Here is a 19,763-nt window from a genome sequence, read left to right on the forward strand (position 1 = left end):
GTTAAACTTATTCCTTAGTTTTCAAAAAAAAAAAAAAAAAAAAAAAAAAAAGAAAGAAAGAAAGCAAGCAAGCCATGGACAGCATCATCTTAAGAAAACCAGCTGTCAAATCCCTAGGCTGAAATTTAGTAATTCCTCTTTGACCGGTGCTTTTATTTTCTCTAGTAAAATGATAGTCAGTTTCTTAAGATACTAAGAGAACAAAATATCAGGAAAAAATGAAATATAACTGATAACACCTTATATACCACTTTATATTTAAAAAGTGTTTGTTTCAATTTAAAAATAGTTGACTGACATATTTTATTAAAATTTATTTTTTATGGTGAAATTACAGCTTGTGGGTAGAATATAGTATGTTTTTTAACACTTCAAATAAGCAAAATAAAAGCATTCTACATTTTACTTTCCTTTTTTTTCGTTCTACATTCTTCATTTATCCTATGTTTTAAAATAGGCTGAAGGCTGATACTATCCTTATTCAAAAGGGTATCATAAAATGTCAGCCAAACCCCAACTCTATTCTTAACCTCCTTCCCATTTACTAGTAATCATTTGAAAATTGTCACTTTTTTGGGGAGGGGAAAAATTATTAATGTAGAAGGCCATATTCGTTTCTTCACTACTGATTTGAGTGTATCTCAATTTTTGCAACTAATAATTCTTTACTAGCACTTTCAAATTCAGTTTGTCTGATACATAGTAGATGCTTAATATATTTCTTTAAATGAGTAGTGACACTGCTGTTCTAGACTGAGCTTGAATTGTAGAAAATATATTTAACTGATACTCATTGATATCAAGGACATGAACTTTAGAAACTTGATATTAGAAATACTTTGTTTTTAGAATAAAGGCAATTATGTTTTTTTCAGTTTTTAGAATAAAGGCAATTACATTTTTTTCATTTTTTAAAATTATCCTGTGATTTATGTAGCATGTGAAACTAAAAAGTATGTGTGAACTTGATATGTATTATTATAAGCATGGCATTGGAACTCTGTGGGCCTTTCTGTTGCATTATGCCAAGAAAAAAATTGTCTATATTGCAGAACTAGTTAGACAGTATTTGATTCTTTGGAATAGGAAATTTTTAATTTTAATACTGTTAGATTTGTTACTTACCCATTGAAAGTTTGAACTTAAACACATGTTCAGTGGATGTAGTTATATTTATCTCTCTGGTTTGTTTTACATTCCAGAAAAAAAGAAAAGCAGTGGTCTTTAGTAATTAGTGGATTTAAATTTTTGGGAAAGTATAATGGCATAAGTGATTATTTTATATCAGTATATTGGTAGATGTGGTTTTTCTGTAGTCAGTTTTCTTAAAGGGAATGTCTAGAAGAAATTGGTATAGCAGTATTATTTTATTTACATATTTTAGGGATCCCTGGGTGGCGCAGTGGTTTAGCGCCTGCCTTTGGCTCAGGGCGTGATCCTGGAGACCCAGGATCGAATCCCACGTCGGGCTCTCGGTGCATGGAGCCTGCTTCTCCCTCTGCCTATGTCTCTGCCTCTCTCTCTCTCTCTCTGTGTGTCTATCATAAATAAATAACAATTTTAAAAAAACGTATTTACATATTTTATTGACATCTGAATAATCTTCATCCTGATTTGATAGGATACATAATTCGTCCTAATGCCTGTTTATTTGCAGCATATAAGGAGCTAACAATCTTTCTTTCTGAAGAGCTGACTTAAAAGTTATAGAGTTTTTTTATATTTGGAGTAACACTGTAAAACCCTAGGTCTTTGCCTCATGAAAACTGTAGTTGCATGTTTTCCTTTCTTACGTTTTTTTTGAGGATGGCTTAATTTCACATGGGGCTTTTTGTTGAGAAATAATAGAACAGATTTAAGGGTTTTTTTTTAGCTGAAAGCGTACAATATATTTTATAGTTTTAAAAAACATATTTTTAAAAAAGTCTTATTCCTAAAACAAACCAACACCTTGTATGATAGCTGACACTTCAAGTCATTGGAAAAGATGAAAATGTATTTAATATTACTTGTCTGGAGAAATCTGTTACAATACTATTTCTTCATCAAGGCGTCAATTTTCTTGCATTATCATAAGACTGAATTTGTCTCTTTGGTATGATAGAGTCTGAGATGTTCTTACAGTGACCTTGAGAGGTGTTTCTCTCTGTAGGAGTTAAAAATGAGATACTGTGTTATGTTAAACCAGTATCAGGAGAAAACTTGTTTTTTTTTTTTTTTTTTAATTTTTTTATTTATTTATGATAGTCACACAGAGAGAAAGAGAGAGAGGCAGAGACACAGGCAGAGGGAGAAGCAGGCTCCATGCACCGGGAGCCCGATATGGGATTCGATCCCAGGTCTCCAGGATCGCGCCCTGGGCCAAAGGCAGGCGCCAAACCCCTGCGCCACCCAGGGATCCCAGGAGAAAACTTGTTGAAAGGATCGATAAAATGGAAGTAGTTCAGGTGTTTAAATCCAGTATTCCCTCCAACTTCAGAGTTTAAATGCATAGTACTAAATTGTGGTATTGGTTTTAATTTTTAGTAGTTTAGATGTTTATAGGATTCCAAAAAAAGTTTCCTTTATAAGTTTTTGAATCCAAGTAGTAAGAGATATTGGAAGGGAATGATTGTATTCATTTTGTAAGCTATCTATCTATATATATTGAGTCTATCTTTGATATTTCCAGAAAGTTGTTTTACTTAGCAAGTAAAGCTTTACTTTTTGTTACTCAATGCAGATTTTTGTAACACAGTTTTTTCTTGCCCAAAATTTTTGGAAATCATTGTAAGAACTATTTTCCAGCTCCTAAGTTTTAAAAGGAATACAGTTTTTCATTCTTCAGTTACTGATCACTTTTTTGGGGGAAATGTTTCATTTTTATGGGCTTTATGCTTTTTGAAAGTATTGATATAGGGCCAGAAAAAATGAATTTTCATTAAATTAAAGTTTTTTAATTTTTTTTTCTAGATAACTGTAGATTCATTTGCAGTTGTAAGAAACAATACAGAGATCCTGTGTGTACTTTACTAAATTTCCCACAATAGTAGCATCTTGCAAAAGTGTAGTACAATATTGGAAGTAAGTTATTGACAGTGATACAGTGAGGATACAAAAATATTTCCATTACCACAAGGATCCCTGGTGTTTCCCTCTTATAACTGCATCCACTTCTCAAGTAATCAAAGAAGATCCATGGTAAGATTAGTAAACACCTGCTCAGCGTATTGAACATGGAATGAACTTTTCAGATTGTGTGGCATTATTTGTAACATTTGAAAAAAATCAAGAAAGAAAGCCAAAATGTTATCAATGTGTGTTTTAACTGTATTACAGGTAGGAATGATAATTTTATATGGAGGGTAAACTAGGTTTGTTCATTTCAATTAAGGTATCTTAAGGTAATGAGTAGGGTGTGGTTCATGGTGTGTACCTATCAGTATTAAAATTTGTAATACAATGTCTAGTAATACACACTTGTTCAAATTTAGTAGTGTTGTGTGAGTAACTGAACCATATTGGACATTTGCTCTTGGCAGGCTGTAGTGATGAATACTGCAGGGTCAGTAGGCATGTAAAGAAAAATATAATATTTTAGGATAAATATGGTTTGCTCATTTAAGGTAAAAGCTAAGTAGCAAAGGAGTCTTTTAGAGATAAGCTATATATGAAAATATCAACTTGGAAAAAATAAAAATTAGAGATAAGACTATAACTGAGTATTATGTACTTTTTAGAACAGTCTCTGTAGTGTTCCTTTAAGTGGTCATGGTTAATAATGGATTTGGAGAACAATTTGATTAGATAATGAGACTCGTTAACATATAGTGAGGCATATCTATAAGGAATTTTTTTTAATATTTTCATTAACAATTTAAATACAAATTCAACTGTCTTTTAGATTGTTCTTTAGTACATCTTTTTCTTTGAATTCTAAAATAATTTTTTTGGAATCGGAAGATAAAGTTGAACATACTGAACCTTAAGTGTAAAAACAGTTGCTTTCACATTGTAGATTTGATGGGGGCCGTTTAGAATAATCTCTTATTGAAGGCAGATAGTCTTTTCCATTCTTGAACAATTGGTAATCATGACTGGAATGTCACTGCCTGCTTAGTGGTGTGGAAGACTTGGATATAGCTCTGGCCATAAGAGAGTAAAGCAACACTATTAGAAGGAGTCTCCTGGAAAAACAGGCTATTTCTGGACAGCATATGGGATACTTAAGAAAAAAAAAATTAGTAAGACTGCTTTTGGGTATCATTTGAATATATTTTTTTGGATGAGGATGTTGCAATTAGAAATCTAATGGCTTTTGAGTTTAGGGAATAAAATGAGAAGACAAACATTTAAATATGTCCGTTCAAAAGACTAATGAATGACTTCCCTTGTTAAATAGTTGAGCCGTACATATCTCAGATTTATCAATTAATTGTATGTTTATTCAGTATCTACTTGGGGCAGCCTGCTATTCTAGTAGCTTTTAGGAAGGTGGGAAATGGAGTAGGACAGGGGCCAAAAAAGGAGGCATTATATGGATAGAATGCTAAAATGTAAAATTGTGAGGGAAACCTCTGTGACATATAAAATGTCAACAACTACACATTAATATAGTTTCGATTGAGTCTGTGAGAATAAGGATGAGCTGAGAAGTCAGGGAACTGATTTAAGGAAAACTCAGAGATGTTGGATTTAGAGTTGATTTTTAAAGGAGATATGGAAAATGAGTTAGGGAAGAGAAGAATTGTCCTCCCAGAAGTGGGGTAGCATGAAAATAGACTCGGAAATGGGAATTCGACTTGCTCCAAAGGGCTATACAGTTCAGGAAAAGAGAAGTTGGTTTTTATTGATCACCACTGCACTCTTGGAAGAGCTCATATTTATATACTATTATCTGAGCCAGAATGTATTATCTTCAAATCCAGTCATTGCCACTTACTAGCTGGGTGATCTTGGGTGAATTACCTAACCTCTCTGTGCTTCTGTTTCTTAATCTGTAAAACGTGACTAAAAATAGTAGCTATCTTCACAGGGTGGTTATGAATATTAATTGAGTTAGTACAGGTAAAGCTCCAAGGAAGAACAGTGCCTGGCACCTAGTTAGCTGTGGTGGAGTGAATTATTAGTGCTTAGACAATAGAATAAGGAAAGCAGATGTGCTAATATAGGGATGAGTGGCTGGTGAAGGTTGGACTTGATGTTAAAATACGGAGAAGGAAGGAAAAATACCAGAATGAAAGGATTGACGGAATTTGAAGAATTGGATTTCTGTAGGTAAGAGAAATGACTTAAGGTTGCAGTTGTAGCATAACTGGAGTGTGGTAATGCTGGAGGAAATAAAGATGCTGAATTGTTTTGAGGATTTTAAATTTCACATGACCTGGGACTCTTCTGGCTAATTTTGGGATTTATGAGACAGAAGTGCCAGGAGAGGAGTTAAAGATGTTGGTTAAAAAAAACAACAGCAGCTCTTTTTTGCTTATAAAATTAATAGTCATCATTGAAAAGAAAGTTGGAAAACAGAAAAAGCGACAAAGGAAAAGAATACCCATTATTTCCCTGTCCAGAGAAAATTGTTATGTTTTGATTTATTTCCATTTGGTTTTTGTTTTTCCTGTTAGTCCTGTGTTTGAAAAGTTGAGGGATCCCTGGGTGGCTCAGCGGTTTGGCGCCTGCCTTTGGCCCAGGGCGCGATCCTGGAGACCTGGTATCGAATCCCACATCGGGCTCCCGGTGCATGGAGCCTGCTTCTCCCTCTGCCTGTGTCTCTGCCCCTCCCCCCCCCTCTGTATCATAAATAAATAAAAATTAAAAAAAAAAAGAAAAGTTGAGATGATGGTTTGCTTAATGATGTTTTCAATTTGTGTCCTCTTTTTTAAATTTTACTTAATGAACATTTTCCTCATGCACTTAAAGATTCTTTATAAACTTGGTTTAAAATTGTATAATATTACGTGGAATGGGTATAGGGTAACTTAACAAATCTGTTCTTTTACTGCTTACATTTAGGGATTGTGTTTGTTAATTTGCTTTTTTGTTATTATAAAAATGTAGTGAACACCTTTTTGTACATACATATATTTCTATCCACACTTCAGTTTCCTTTGGATAGATGTAGATTTTGTTTTTTGTGCCTGCAAGTTATAATTAAAGCTAAGAGAGTGAATGAATACCCTTAGGGAAATGAACTCAGAGGGAGATAAATTATCAGGCCGAGGATTGATGTTAATGGTGGAGTTAGATGTGTAAAATTAGTGACTTTGGATAATTATTTAATGTAAAAATACAATTTTTATTTGTATATGAATGGAGTGTAAGATGACAGTATGTAGAGATTTACAGTCTGTTTCTATATAATTTTGTGTGCAGTAACTGGGGGGAATTTCTGTCATTCTTTGACCTGTGCCTATTGAAATGGAATGGAATCTAATGGAGTCTATCAGTGAGAGAGCCCTTGAATTCTTAAGAGAGGCACTGTAGGATAGTGGGAGGAATTGGGCTCAGGAACCAAAGAGCTGGATTGGAATCACTGCTTTGCAACTTATTAGCAGGGTAGCCTTTGGCAAGTCATTTAAATGACCTGAGCATACTTTTTTTGTGAAAAGTGGCTGATGCTGCCTACCCTCAAAATTTTTGAGGATCAAATAAGATTATCTTTATGTATGGCCTGCTACACATCAGCTTGAAAAATGGTTGCTGCCAGGAGTGCCTGGATGGACCAGTGGGTTAGCTGTCTGACTCTTAATTTTGGCTCAGGTCATGATCTCAGGGTCCCGTCCTGTGTCCAGCTTTGTGCTGGGTATAGAGTCTGCTTAAGATTCTTTCCCTGGGCAGCCCGGGAAAAGCTCAGCAGTTTAGTGCCACCTTCAGCCCAGGGCATGATCCTGGAGACCCCGGATCGAGTCCCATGTCGGGCTCCCTGCATGGAGCCTGCTTCTCCCTCTGCCTGTGTCTCTGCCTCTCTGTGTGTGTGTGTGTGTGTGTGTGTGTGTGTGTGTCTTTCATGAATAAATAAATAAAATCTTAAAAAAAAAATTCTCTCTCCCTCTCCCAACCCTTCCGCCCCCCCCCCAAAATGGTAGCTGCCGTTATTATTGTGGTATCTTCTTAAGTAATACTAATGATAATATTAATAATTAATAGTAATAGTTATAACCAGTATTACAGGCAGTGTTTATTGAACTACGAGGAAATGCCTTCACAAGGGTAACCTATCAAAGTTGTTTTTCAGTGCCATAAAATTAAATATATATTGTCAGAAATCTAAGAAGAAATCAAAGAAGAAATCAGGCAGTAGTTTTTTAAAATAAAATTTTTTTTTCCCTTTAGAAGAGAAGTTTTGAAAGGGTATCAGGTACCTAAGAACTTTACCCCCCTTTTTTTTCCCTTGCAGTTGATTTCTTCTTAATACTATTACTTTGTAGATTAGATATATATAGTGTGGAATGGTAGACAGAAATGTGTACACCTTTTGCAAACCCTTTACCATGCTAAAGTGTTGCCACTTAGATGTAGTGTTTTCTTCATATGCTCTCTCAAGCTATTTGAAATTCTTTCTGGAATGAGATGTAGACTAAATAAATAAGTAAAATAAAAATTATGTGATCTGAGAGGATAGAATAGCTGGAAGACAGGTTGGAGAGAATGTTAAGAGTCTCTAGAATAGAGCTTCTCCAATTTCTTTCTTAATAGCAGAGGAGAAGGAACAGAAACTCTCCTGGTAGCCTGAAGCAACGCATTACAAGTGAGCAAAAGAAATTTATCTTAAAAATGTATGTGCATTTTACTTTCTGCTCCTAAGCACAAACATATGTGTTGTAATATAAATATGTTTTAATTAATCATAATCAGAAAAACTGAGGCTCTAGGAGCATGCACCATGGTTAGTTAGCTTATAGCATTGCCTTCCTTATGTTTTGCATTGTATCTTTGGGATTAGGGACAAAGGTGGAGTAGAATGCAGGCCTATAGTAAGTATCCTTTCTTTAATGAGAAGCCCAGTTCTAGAGCGTATTATTCAGCTGTCTTTGTTAGTGGATCTTCTCTTGCTTCCAAAGAAGTCTGTGAAAAGGGATCATTACGTTAGGGGGCAAATGGTTTTGGTAGGGAGGAATTTGTTATTCCATAAAAAGCACGGAGAAAATTGTTAGTAATGTCATTTGTTTTTTGAGCCCTTGTTTTCTCTTTGTCATCTTGTAATTTCTAACAGGTCCATGACTTGAGAAGAACATGTATATTTTTATAGAGAGGTCTTTGGGTTTTTAGGTTTTGGGTTTTTGTTTGTTTTTTGCTCCATGTTTGAAATGTGCTCTATTCCATGTTAAAAATGTGCTTTCATAAAGACTATGATGAGTCATCCAAGCTACTCTGAGCTGATTTGGGGACATAAAGATCATATTTAAAGATCACACTGTAAACAGATTAGGGATTGGTTGCTAATTTTTATTGCATTGGGTAGTGACTCAGGGATGAAATTTTCAAAATAAAGTAATAAAAATTTAAGATAAGGTGCAGGACAGAAGAGATTGCTTTTTTAAAAAAAAAACAACCACTACCACATCGTACCATGTTTTTGTGTATTAAAAATGTTGGCTGAAGGTGTCATTTTGTCACATCTGTTGTAGGTGCTAGGAAAGTGCCTGAATTTGTACTGAGGGAGTTGTCTAAATTTGAAAGATTATTCCAGTTATCCAAGGGAAGTCTCTTTGGGAACTTCCCTTTAAAAATTGTTGATTTTCTTCTGGTGGTTTTACCAGGTAGCCATTGTGAGGCTTTGAAATGAGCAGGATCAACTCACGATTACTAGTCTGCCACTTCATTGGTGGTTAATGTAGAGAACACAGGTTGAATTTAATATGATCATGCAGCTCCAGTCAATGAGCAAATGTGCTCCTTCTCTCAGCAAGAGTTGTGAGTAGTGGTGGAGCACTGCAGGGATCCTGCTAGGAGGGAATTACAGTCATCAGGCTTCTCGGTCCTTGAGGCATGTGTTGTTTTGAGGTTGTTGAGGATAAATAAAAGGTTTGCTTTATCACTAGAGAGGAAAAAATGTGAGGCTTCACTTTGAGCTTATGGCAGAAGTGTGATTTGGCCTCAAGTTAATTTAGAGAATCAGTTTGTGTAGGTCCTCAAATAGCAAAAACCTGAGTTAGCAGGTCCTCTTAGGTTTTTGCTTTAAAGACTATTTATTTATTTGACACACAGAGAGAACACAAGCAGAGGGGAGTGACAGGCAGAGAGAGAGAGGGACAAGCAGGCTCCCTACTGAATAGGAAGCCAGATGCAGGGCTCTGTCTCAGGACCCTGCGATTATGACCTGAGCCAAAGGAAGACACTTAACCGACTGAGCCACCCAGGTACCCCAGATTTGCTATTTGGAAGCCCTACTGTATCTAGCTGACTTTGTCATCTTGTCAGAGGCCCTTTGTCTGCTTGGCATTGACATGCTAAGGTTTTAGAAAATGTTTTTCAGTGTTGGTCTCAATTTAAAGTTTAAGGGGAAAGTTGTTTCATGTTCATTCTCTTGGTGTGAACTTCCAGAGAGCTTGAATTCATTCATTCATTCATTCATTCATTCATTTATTCATTCATTCATTCATTTATTTAAGGATTTTATTTATTTGAGAGAGAGAGAGAGAGTGTGAGAGAGCACAAGCAGAGGATGCTGCAGGGAGAGGGAGAAGCAGGCCCCCTGAAGAGCAGGGAGCTCCATGCAGGCTCCGTCCCAGGATCCCGGGATCATGACCTGAGCCAAAGGCAGATGCCCAATTGCCACCCAGGTGCCCCTGATTATGCCCAAGTAGGCAAGTAATTAGAGCCATTTCAGGACCATACTAAATATACTAAATGTTTAAGCATCACCTAGTTCTTTTTATTCTAGGGCATAAATAATTAATTATTATATGTCAAGACCACCTTTCACCTGCCAAAGGTCCACAATCTCTGATTTGTGATTTTGAAGTCCAGGAAAGTCTGAATCAAAATTTTTCCTTTAAATTCAGCATAAATTATTTTAGTGGCAAAATCTGATCTTCTCTGAAGGGAGGCTGTTGACAGTTTGTTTTCCTAGTTCTTTTATGATTACTAGGTACTGGAAGTGATTTGTAATGTATAGTATGTGCACTGTATTTCTTTTTTTAAATTTGAAAAAGTGAATTCTAAAATCTACTTGTCCCCATGGATTTTTGAAAAAGTATTATAGCCACACACATCCCCCCACCTCCCACCCTTGGTGTGTGTCTCCCAGGTATTGTTTACAACTTAAAAAAAGAATTTCTTTTTTTGGACTGAAAGTCTAGACCAGAGAATTTGTTATTTTAAATACAGAAAAAATAATGGTGGTGAATTTGTTAATATAAAGGAAATTACAAACTCCCAAGTTCTTCTTGGAATTTGGCTTTTCATGCTGAGCTTTATATTTGAGTATTTTGGCTGGTACATTGATTTAGGGAATCCGTTTCTATTTTGAGGAGAGACACAGCTTTTCATCTTTTGGGCCAAGGAGTGTACTGATATTTCCCTGGTCAGTTTGCGTGGGAATTTTCAGTGTGCTAACAGGACTGTCAGTGTGCTAACAGTCTGTATTTGCATACAGATACATAAACCCAAGTATAAATAATTATATGTATATACATAAATAATATGTAAAACTAGCACTATGTGATCACCTTCAAAAGGAAACCTCAGCCCTGACCATACCCACTTTTAACTGTTGCATGAGGACAAATGGAGAAGAAAATCCTACCAAGTCATCTCATCTTCATGAAGAAAAGTAGGAGCTAAGATACAGTTTCATATGGCACAGATAACAAAATCAGTCTTTGATGATTTTATTCTCTTCTTTTGTATTGGTTAAAAAAGTCTTTATAGATTTGTAGCATGTTGTTTGTTTATTGCAGTATACTATTAAAGGCATTTCCATCGTAAACAAATTGTGATTTTAATGAGCGTATGAAATTTTCCTCAGTAGCCTGTCATTGGCTCGGTCCTATTATTAATAAAAACTATGAAAGTAGCAATGAAACTAATTTGTTGTGTATGTTTTGAGGGGCCTGTCAGTTGGCTATTCGGACTTTGGTTGCCTTGCAAACCTATTCCCTGTAGTATTCCCAGTAATGCTGTCTCAGGAACCATGAATACTTAAACAAGTAAACTCAAATAACTAGATTAAATAATAAAATAATTGAATAATTTAATCCACTTAGTTTGTAGGGGTTTGAGATGCTCTGCTGTAGGAACACAGAACAGGCCATATAGCCAGGATCTGTCTTGTCTTCCTATTTATATAATTTCTTGCAGTGCCACAATGAGCAGACTCTGAGTTTGACAGTGGAGGTTTAAAACTTGTAATAGTAGTAGGACTTTGCTCAGTGAATGACTGAAGGAGGAGTCTAACTGTTGGGAAAAAAAATTAATAAAGTATTTTGTAAATGTTTAGTCATACATTGTTTTCTTCATAATTCTTATAGGAAGTTGGTAACTTCATTTTGCAGAGGAAATAGAGAAATCAACAGTGATACACATTTGCCTGTGGTTTCTCATTGCCCTTCAGAAGTAGCAAACTGATGAGTTGTAGTTGCACCTGCACTGATACCAATCTACACCAGGGCAAGGTTTGTCTTGAGGAGGAATTTAATATCTCCAGAAATCTTTAAAATTTGTTGTTGTAAAAGGAGATTTAAGTGGTGTTATGTTGATATTCTCCAAAAATAAAGTGCTTCAAAATTTATTTTTATTAAAAAGAAAACAATAATCAAAGCCTTTATACAATAAAACTTTTAAAAAAGTATTACAAGATATTAAATATAAATAGTTACAACCTGAAATGTCTTCAGGAGAGTGTAATTCTTTGTGTGTGTGGTCTTATTGTCCAGCTGTCATCAGACTTTGTGCCTTGGGAAGAAGATGAAATTTGAGAGTTGTAAGATACTGGAATAGTCCCAGCTATTATTTAGTTGAGTCCTAAGAAAGAATGGTTGTTCCATAGTATGGAAAATTCTTTATTTTCACTTACCCCTTTTCAAAGATTTATGTTTATTTAGTTCTAAAGGCAAGTAAAAGCAGATGGAAAGTAGTTATTCCAAGTGTAGTTTAAAAATGTTATTAAACATATACAGAAGAGATTTTAATGGAAGTTAAAATTTAATTTTGGGAACAGAACTTTCAGTGCATTAAAATGAAGAGATGAATGCTAACTTTTATAGTATTGAGTGGGGTTGATTAGTCCCATTTTGTATTTTCATTTATTTAAAAGTAGACTGGGCTTTCATTTTGTTGAAGGGCATCTGTAGATCTTTGAAGAGAGCACCTAGTAATACCTGGTTGTTTTTAGTTGGTCTTTGTAGGATGGTTTGTTTACATTTAAGGTGGTAGAGAATAGAGACACATTGTTGTATATTGAAAAGAGGGGTTTGGAGTCACAAAGTTTTGGTTCAGTGTTGGTTTTATCGTTTACTAGATCTGTGATCTTAGGGCAGTATGTTAACTTCTCTTAGCTTGTTTATCTAATGTACAAAATAAGGAAAATAAAAATACTGCCCTAGGGGTTGTGATAGTGATCAAGTTAAGTAATTTTTAAGGAAATTCTAAAATGTGTAGACTTAACAGTTGTGTACAAATATCAGTTGCCTTATTATGTTAGGTGGCATAGCAACTCTTGAAGGGATTCTAAGCTCATAATTATATATGGAGGGAATGACTATTCATACAAATCTCATACATTTCTTACACTTACTCAAGATTACATCAGGTGGTTGAGAGGTAAGAAACTCCTTATAGGGGATCCCTGGGTGGCGCAGCGGTTTAGCGCCTGCCTTTGGCCCAGGGCGCGATCCTGGAGACCTGGGATCGAATCCTACGTCGGGCTCCCAGTGCATGGAGCCTGCTTCTCCCTCTGCCTATGTCTCTGCCTCTCTCTCTCTCTGTGTGACTATCATAAATAAAAATAAAAAAATAAAAAAAAAAAAAAAGAAACTCCTTATAGTAGTTAATGCTCAAAATTTCTACATCCTTCAAGTGAATTCTTTCTCTTTTTGGTTAGGTGGGGGATGTTAAGGCAGAAAAGTGAAATTCTCATGCATATTCTTTGTTATAACTCTTAATTATATCCCAAACCATGGAGCCCAAAAATTAGTATCCCTGAATCCTTTATTCTCAGCTAAGTTGTTTTAAATGCTTGTTGAGGATCTCTTGTAGTGACAAGGTTAATCCCAGGCTTAAGTAGGTGTGACAGCTGAATGGTTCTTAGGAATAGTCTGCTTTTGCTTTGTTTGAACAGTAATTTGAACAAAACTTTAGTGTCACTAAGAGTTAACATTTTAAAGATTTAAAAGTATGGGTTCTAGTGGCCTTGGTATGTATATTCCCCAGGGAGGACAAGAGATTGCAAGGATGAGGTTGGGAAGTGCGAGTAGAACTTCCTTCTATATGCCGTGCTTGAAGCAGAAAGGTATAAGTTTTATCCATAAATGACAAGGTATCAGGGCTCTGAACTGTCCGATAATGCTACTGTTTCTAGCATGTTTGATTAGGGAAGATGAGGGCTTGCCCAGGTCCTAATACTGCTTTCCATTTAGTGTGCTTGCCTAGTTATATAAAACACCTGGCCTACCTGTTATTGGGAAATATTGAGGCTTTCCCTGACTCAATGTATGTGTTTCCCTGACTTGTATGTATGTGTTTATGAGATTGTATTTAGAATTTTTCACTTTATTTTAAAGAAGGACATCAGCAAATTCAAACTCCATAGAACCCAGAGCCACTAGGCCTATTAGGGTGATTTTGATGGAGGTCTGTGGACTTGTACATTCTATAGGAGCTATTTGCTAATAATTCTTCGGGATAAGACAATGACTGGGTTTGGGTTATAGCATGATTTGACAGCCACTTAGCTGATGTCAAGAAAGTTCTGGGGCCTTCTGTTTCTCCATTTCCCATTGTAAGAATGCCTTTTTTTTTTTTAAGATTTTATTTATATGAGAGAGAGTGAGAGAGAGAATGAGCAGAGGTCCCAGTGTAGGGCTTGATCCCAGGACACTTGGATCATGACCTGAGCTGAAAGCGGACGCTTAACTGACTGAGATACCGGGCCCTCCATGAATTCCTAATCCTTCCTTGAAAGATCTATATTAAATTACAATGATGTGGGAGTAGATGGTAGGTGAGACAGCAGAACAGGGACTTTTGGGAATGGAGATTAAGGGTTTCTGAATATAACTTCTCAGCACTCTGGGGCCAGGTAAAGTAGCTTATTTTTTTCCTTAGGTAATTGATGGCTTCTGCATGCCTGCTGCCGGCTCTGATCTGGTACTCTACTGCTAGATATTGCAGTAGTCTCCTTACTGGGGCTCCTTGTGTCCATTTGCTCTCTTTTCCAATCTTGTCTGCTAAGCTGCCATAACAAAATAACACAGACTGGGTGGCTTAAACAATAGCAGTTTATTTTCTGATAATTTTAGAGGCTGGAAGTCTGAGCCCAGCATGGTCAGATTCTGATACTGACTCTTCTTGGATTACAGATGGCCATTCTTGTTTTGTTCTTTTTTTTTTTTTTCTTGTTTTGTTCTTACAGTTTTTTCTTAATGTGTATGGAGAGGGATTGTAGGAGAGAAAATTGTATGGTGTCTTTTCTTTTTTTTTTTTTTAAGATTTTATTTATTCACAAGAGATACACAGAGACCGAGACAGAGATACAGGCAGAGGGAGAAACAGGCCCCATGCAGGGAGCCCGACATGGCATTTGATCCCGGGTCTCCAGGATCAGGCCCTGGGCTGAAGGTGGCGCTAAACTGCTGAGCCACCCAGGCTGCCCCTCTATGATGTCTTTTCTTATAAGGACACTAATCTCATCATAGTAGCTCTACTGTTATGACTTACTTTACCCCTAATTATCTCCCAAAGGTCTGACCTCCAAATACTAGCTTCTGTAGATGAATTCTGGGGGGACACAAGTCCATAACACAATCTTTATATATATATATTTTAATCCTCATATTTTTAAAGCATTTTCATCTTGTGATTCGTGTCAGATTTGTTCCCTGTTGGCTATCCAAACAATGAAAAGGGGGCACCTGTGTGGCTCAGGTGGTTGAGCATCTGACTTTTGATATCAGCTCTGGTCATGATTTTAGGATTGTGAGATTCAGCCCAGCATTGGGATCTGTGCTAGACATGAAACCTGCGTAAAGTTCTCTTTCTCCCTCTGTTCCCTGCCCCCCTCCCCCAATAAATACATAAAGTCTTAAATAAAAACAAAAACAATAAAAAGTCTCCTCTTGGCATTTAAGTTCTTTAATAATCTGATAGGAACTTGCTTTAGCTAGTTTTCTAGTCACTTCTTCCAGTCTGAATTGTATGGTTCAGTTAAACTGGTCTCCTATCTGACCTCTTGCCTCTGGTTATTCTTTTTTCCGAAACTGGAATACTTTCTTGTCATTCTTGTACCATTTGAACCGCCTTTCCTTTATAAAATCTTTTCCAGCCATTTCCAGGCACAGTTTTGTAGAAGTGTGACTTCTAGTATTTTAAAGTTTTTTGGGTAAAGGATTTCTTTTTTTGCTCCTGCAGACAAAGCTAGGGTCAGTTTGGCAGTTAGGGCCAGTAGACTTTGAGTTTAATCAGTTATTGTAGCTCGACAGCCCCTTGAGTCTAATCCTGTAGTTTAAAAGAATACTGAAGCCTGCTTCTCTTAAATACTGAACACAGGATTTCTGTTTGTAGGACTTGAACTCAGTGATCTGAATTCTTTTTAGCCTAAAAGTCTTTAGAATTTTGTCATTTTTAAAAAAATTATGTGTATGTTAAGTAGGTTATTAACTCCCTGAAAGCAAAGATAGTGTTTTACGTTTGTATTTCTGCAAAGCACCTTGCTTTGAGGTCAGTAAATTACCTGGTGATGGACTGTTTTTAAGTTTGGAGATGTGTGATAGGTTGGTGGAAAGAAAGATTAAATTCCCTAAGTTAAATTGCCTATATTGTGTTTTTCTTTTCTAGCATCAGCTTCATGGTGAGGTTTGAAAGAAGCATGAACTTGTGTGGATTAGCAAAGTGGAGACCTGCGGTGTTTATTTGTTAGAATGTTTCACCTATTCTCTTATTTCTTTTGAAAAGATCTTATTAGCTCATCCAGGACTCCACATTTAAATATCAAGGATGAGCAGGAAGTGTCCAAGTGGTAAAGTCATCGAGGTTGTATGTGAATATGTCTGACTCTACCAAACCATATAGCTAGCCGTTGCTCTGAAAAGCAAAAAGGAAGTGATAGTTTCATAGTGTTTTCTTTTCACAAGGTATGTGTCACTTTTGTTCTTTAGTGATGTCAGCTTGTGGGGAGAACGGCTTGTCTGATGGCTGGGATTGATGGGGTAGGAGAGATCTGTTGTATGAGGTCTTATAGGAAACATTTTACCACAGTCTGGAAACCAGTTGATAGCCAAAACCTTGGAAGTGGTATTTCCTTAAAACAATCCTGATTTTTGCTAGTTGGGTTGAGCCATGGAAGAGAGGTTATATGGTCTAGCATTATAGTAGTTGTGGGAAAACATCCATAAGAGCAGAAAAAGATGATCTTATTTAATGGAATGGAGTCCATTGACTTCCTCGCTTAATTTGTGATAGAAAGGTGAACCACCATCTTATACTAACCATGTTTCCTTTTTTTTTTTTTTTTTAAAGATTTATTTATTTTAGAGAGGGAGAGAGAATCTCAAACAGGTTCCGCTCTGGGCTCAATCTCATGACCCTGAGATCACAACCTGAGCCGAAACCAAGAGTTGGACACTTAATTGTGTCCACCAATTGGACACTACACCACCCAGGAGCCCCTAAATGTTTCTAAATCATCTTCATTTGTAGATTTTGGGGCTAAAGCTGCTTTTGTCAACTGTAGAAAATATGTTATCTTCCTATTTTGACATTAGTTTGAAGATCTAAACATGCTATCTTTGGCGATTGTATCTTTTATCTTTTTTTTTTTTTTTAAACTAGAACTTGAGTTGATTACTCTGATATAATTTGGAACTAAAATCCTACCCTTGTATGTGGAGTTTGGAAAAAGCTTGTTTTGAGGGAAACATCAATTGAAGGTTAAGGAGTTTTGTGAGGAGAGATCTAGAGCTGTATCAAGCTGGAGATGTGATCTGTGTGATAAAGGTAGTAAAAATTCTCATCTCAGTAATCTACCTTAGAACAGAATTTCTCCATTATAAGCTTCTCACTTACTTAAAGCCACTTTATCTGCTCGTTTACATGACTCAGATCTCCTATAGCTTACCTCTGAAATATGTAGAGTCTGTTTTCTTGTGTAGTCTGATAGAGCATGGTTTTCTATTTCAAACAGTAATTTTCATTGTTTGTAAAACTCGTATAGATTTTTCAGATGCCACCTTTACAGAATTATGGTTGATTTTTCTCTCAAAGTGCCCGTTTGCTCCCTGTGAAAGGAGCAGGTTTGCATTTATTCAGTGAGTCTAAGATGAGATAATTGGTATTTTTATGATTTGAATGGAGGCTTTGTATTTTTGAATTTTGTGAAACAAAGCTGTGTTTGTAAACACATTTCAAAAATATAAATGACACTTTTTGGTAAAGATGTTCACTGAATAGCAAGAAAGTTCAGAAAAGAGCTTTTGTTAACATTTAATAATAATCTAACTGTTTTCATTGACTATCTCATTGATTAAAGAGTACCTGATTTTTTAGAACTTTTTGTGTTGAAAATAATCCTTAGACTGGGTTGTGGTAGGAAAATATTTTCTTGGCATCCAAAACTCCTGGGAATTTGGAGTTTTCAACTTTTTTAAGTTTAGAAGAACGTATGGTAAACAGTGTACCTGATTTTTTAGAACTTTTTATGTTGAAAATAATCCTTAGACTGGGTTGTGGTAAGAAAATATTTTCTTGGCATCCAAAACTCCTGGGAATTTGGAGTTTTCAACTGTTTTCTAGGTTTAGAAGAACGTATGGTAAACAGTGTATTTCAATATAAAAATAGTCTTGGGAAACTCTAGGAAAGCATTTGTTTAGTGCTCTGATGTAAGATGAACAAGTTGCTCTGGTATTGGACCAATAACAAATATTTTAGTATGGCTTCCCTGGTTTAGGTATAAGTAAATGGATTTCAGGCAAAATTCAAAGTGAGTCTTCAGATTTTGTAAAACGAGGTGGTTGATTTTACATTCCCCTCCAATTCCTTCTTTTAAAGACTTTTGTTGGCTTTTTAAAATGAAGTTGTCTGGTCAGGTGTGGAAGTATTGTTTCCAGAGGAAGTTGTATTATGTCTATTTATAGTGATTTTCATGTGGGGAGAAAGTGTTGAATTTTAAATTCACTTTGAGAGCTTATGAGTAAGTGACAGAAAAAATTTCTTTTTAAACTACTTTTGAAAAATTATGAAAATATAAGCCAAATCTAAACAAATCTAAACAGCATAGAATGGTACATGGTGAAAAACCAAAGTTTTTCTAGTCATTCCTTCCTGTTCTCCATTTCTACTCCCTTGGCAGAGATTAATACTCAGAGTTTCTTCTCAGAGGTTTTTGTGCATATGCAAATGATACATAGCTTTTGTTTTACACAGGGGACAACAGTTCTGCAACTTAACCTTTTTACTTAAGAGAAGGAAGGTAGGGGATCACTATCTAAAGGGCATTCTTGAGCCCATATAGATTTTGCTAGGACATTTGATTCCCTAAAATATGTATAATGATTTGACCTGTAATATAAAGTAACATAATAGCATAGTACATATGGCTTAATGAAGCTAAAAAAACCAAAAGCATTAGCATTTGTTGGCTGTCTTAAGATTTGTTTTACCCACTTAATAATTGTTCTCTTTGGTTTAGAAAACACACACAAATGAATTTTATTATATTAGAAAGTGGTAAGATATTAGTTCCTTATGTTTAGGCACTGTGCACAGGGCATACTTTTAAATGAGTTATTTAACAATTTTCATAATAATAGCTGAGGTAGATCCAGTTTTACTCCTATTTTTGCAAATGAAACCCAGGCTTCACAGGGTTCTAACACATCTACTAAGTGGCAGAATCAAGTTTCAGAGTTGATCCATGCAATTATGTAGCAGTAGCTAGTTATTTAGATTGTTAAAAAAAAACCCAAAAAACTAGTCTCATGGGTAGTTGTCTCATGTCTTGTATCACATATCATAATTGTTTAATATTAAAATTGAAGTCGTTGTTGTTATAAGGTGTTTAATGAAGAGATTGGCTTTTTCCTGATCCCAAATTCAACAGTGATTAGCATCACTTGGGAAGCTATATATATATTGGGATGTATATATCTATTCCTGAATCACTAACCTTAGATATTCAGATTGCATAGATCTGGAGGAATATGAATATGAATAGGAATATGAATTTTTAACAAGCTACTGCTTAATTCTTAAGCAACCAACCTGGCTTCACTGAAGTATGTCTTTATTTCAAATTTATGAATATGAAGTTTTAGTTCTTATTTTTCTCTGAAGATAATGAGCCACTACTTAGTAGAAAAATGTGTAAAACTTTAAAGTTCATTTAGTGATGTGTTTGAAACAAAACTCCATTTGTTAAGCTGTATTATATTGTGCCATCAGGATTTATTTTATTTTTAGGGCCACACTATGACTGAAGGTGAGTTGAACTGAAGACTTTATCTTGTCTCTTGTAGAAGTGAACACTGTGGAAATATTTTGTAAATACATCTCTAAAATGCATAGACTGAAAACCAAAATTAAGTGATTGAGTCTCAAAAGCCTCTTTAAGTGGTGGGTTTATCAGTTTCAT

The 19,763-nt window shown here is 35.6% G+C and overlaps 1 protein-coding gene across 10 annotated transcripts in view; it reads left to right on the forward strand.

The window, feature by feature from the left end:
• Positions 1-19,763, forward strand: part of TCF12 (transcription factor 12) — a 373,993-nt gene that overhangs the window by 4,459 nt on the left and 349,771 nt on the right. The window lies entirely within an intron of this gene.

Source organism: Canis lupus, chromosome 32, assembly GCF_048164855.1.
Source record: "Canis lupus baileyi chromosome 32, mCanLup2.hap1, whole genome shotgun sequence".
NCBI classification, from domain to species: Eukaryota; Metazoa; Chordata; class Mammalia; order Carnivora; family Canidae; genus Canis; species Canis lupus.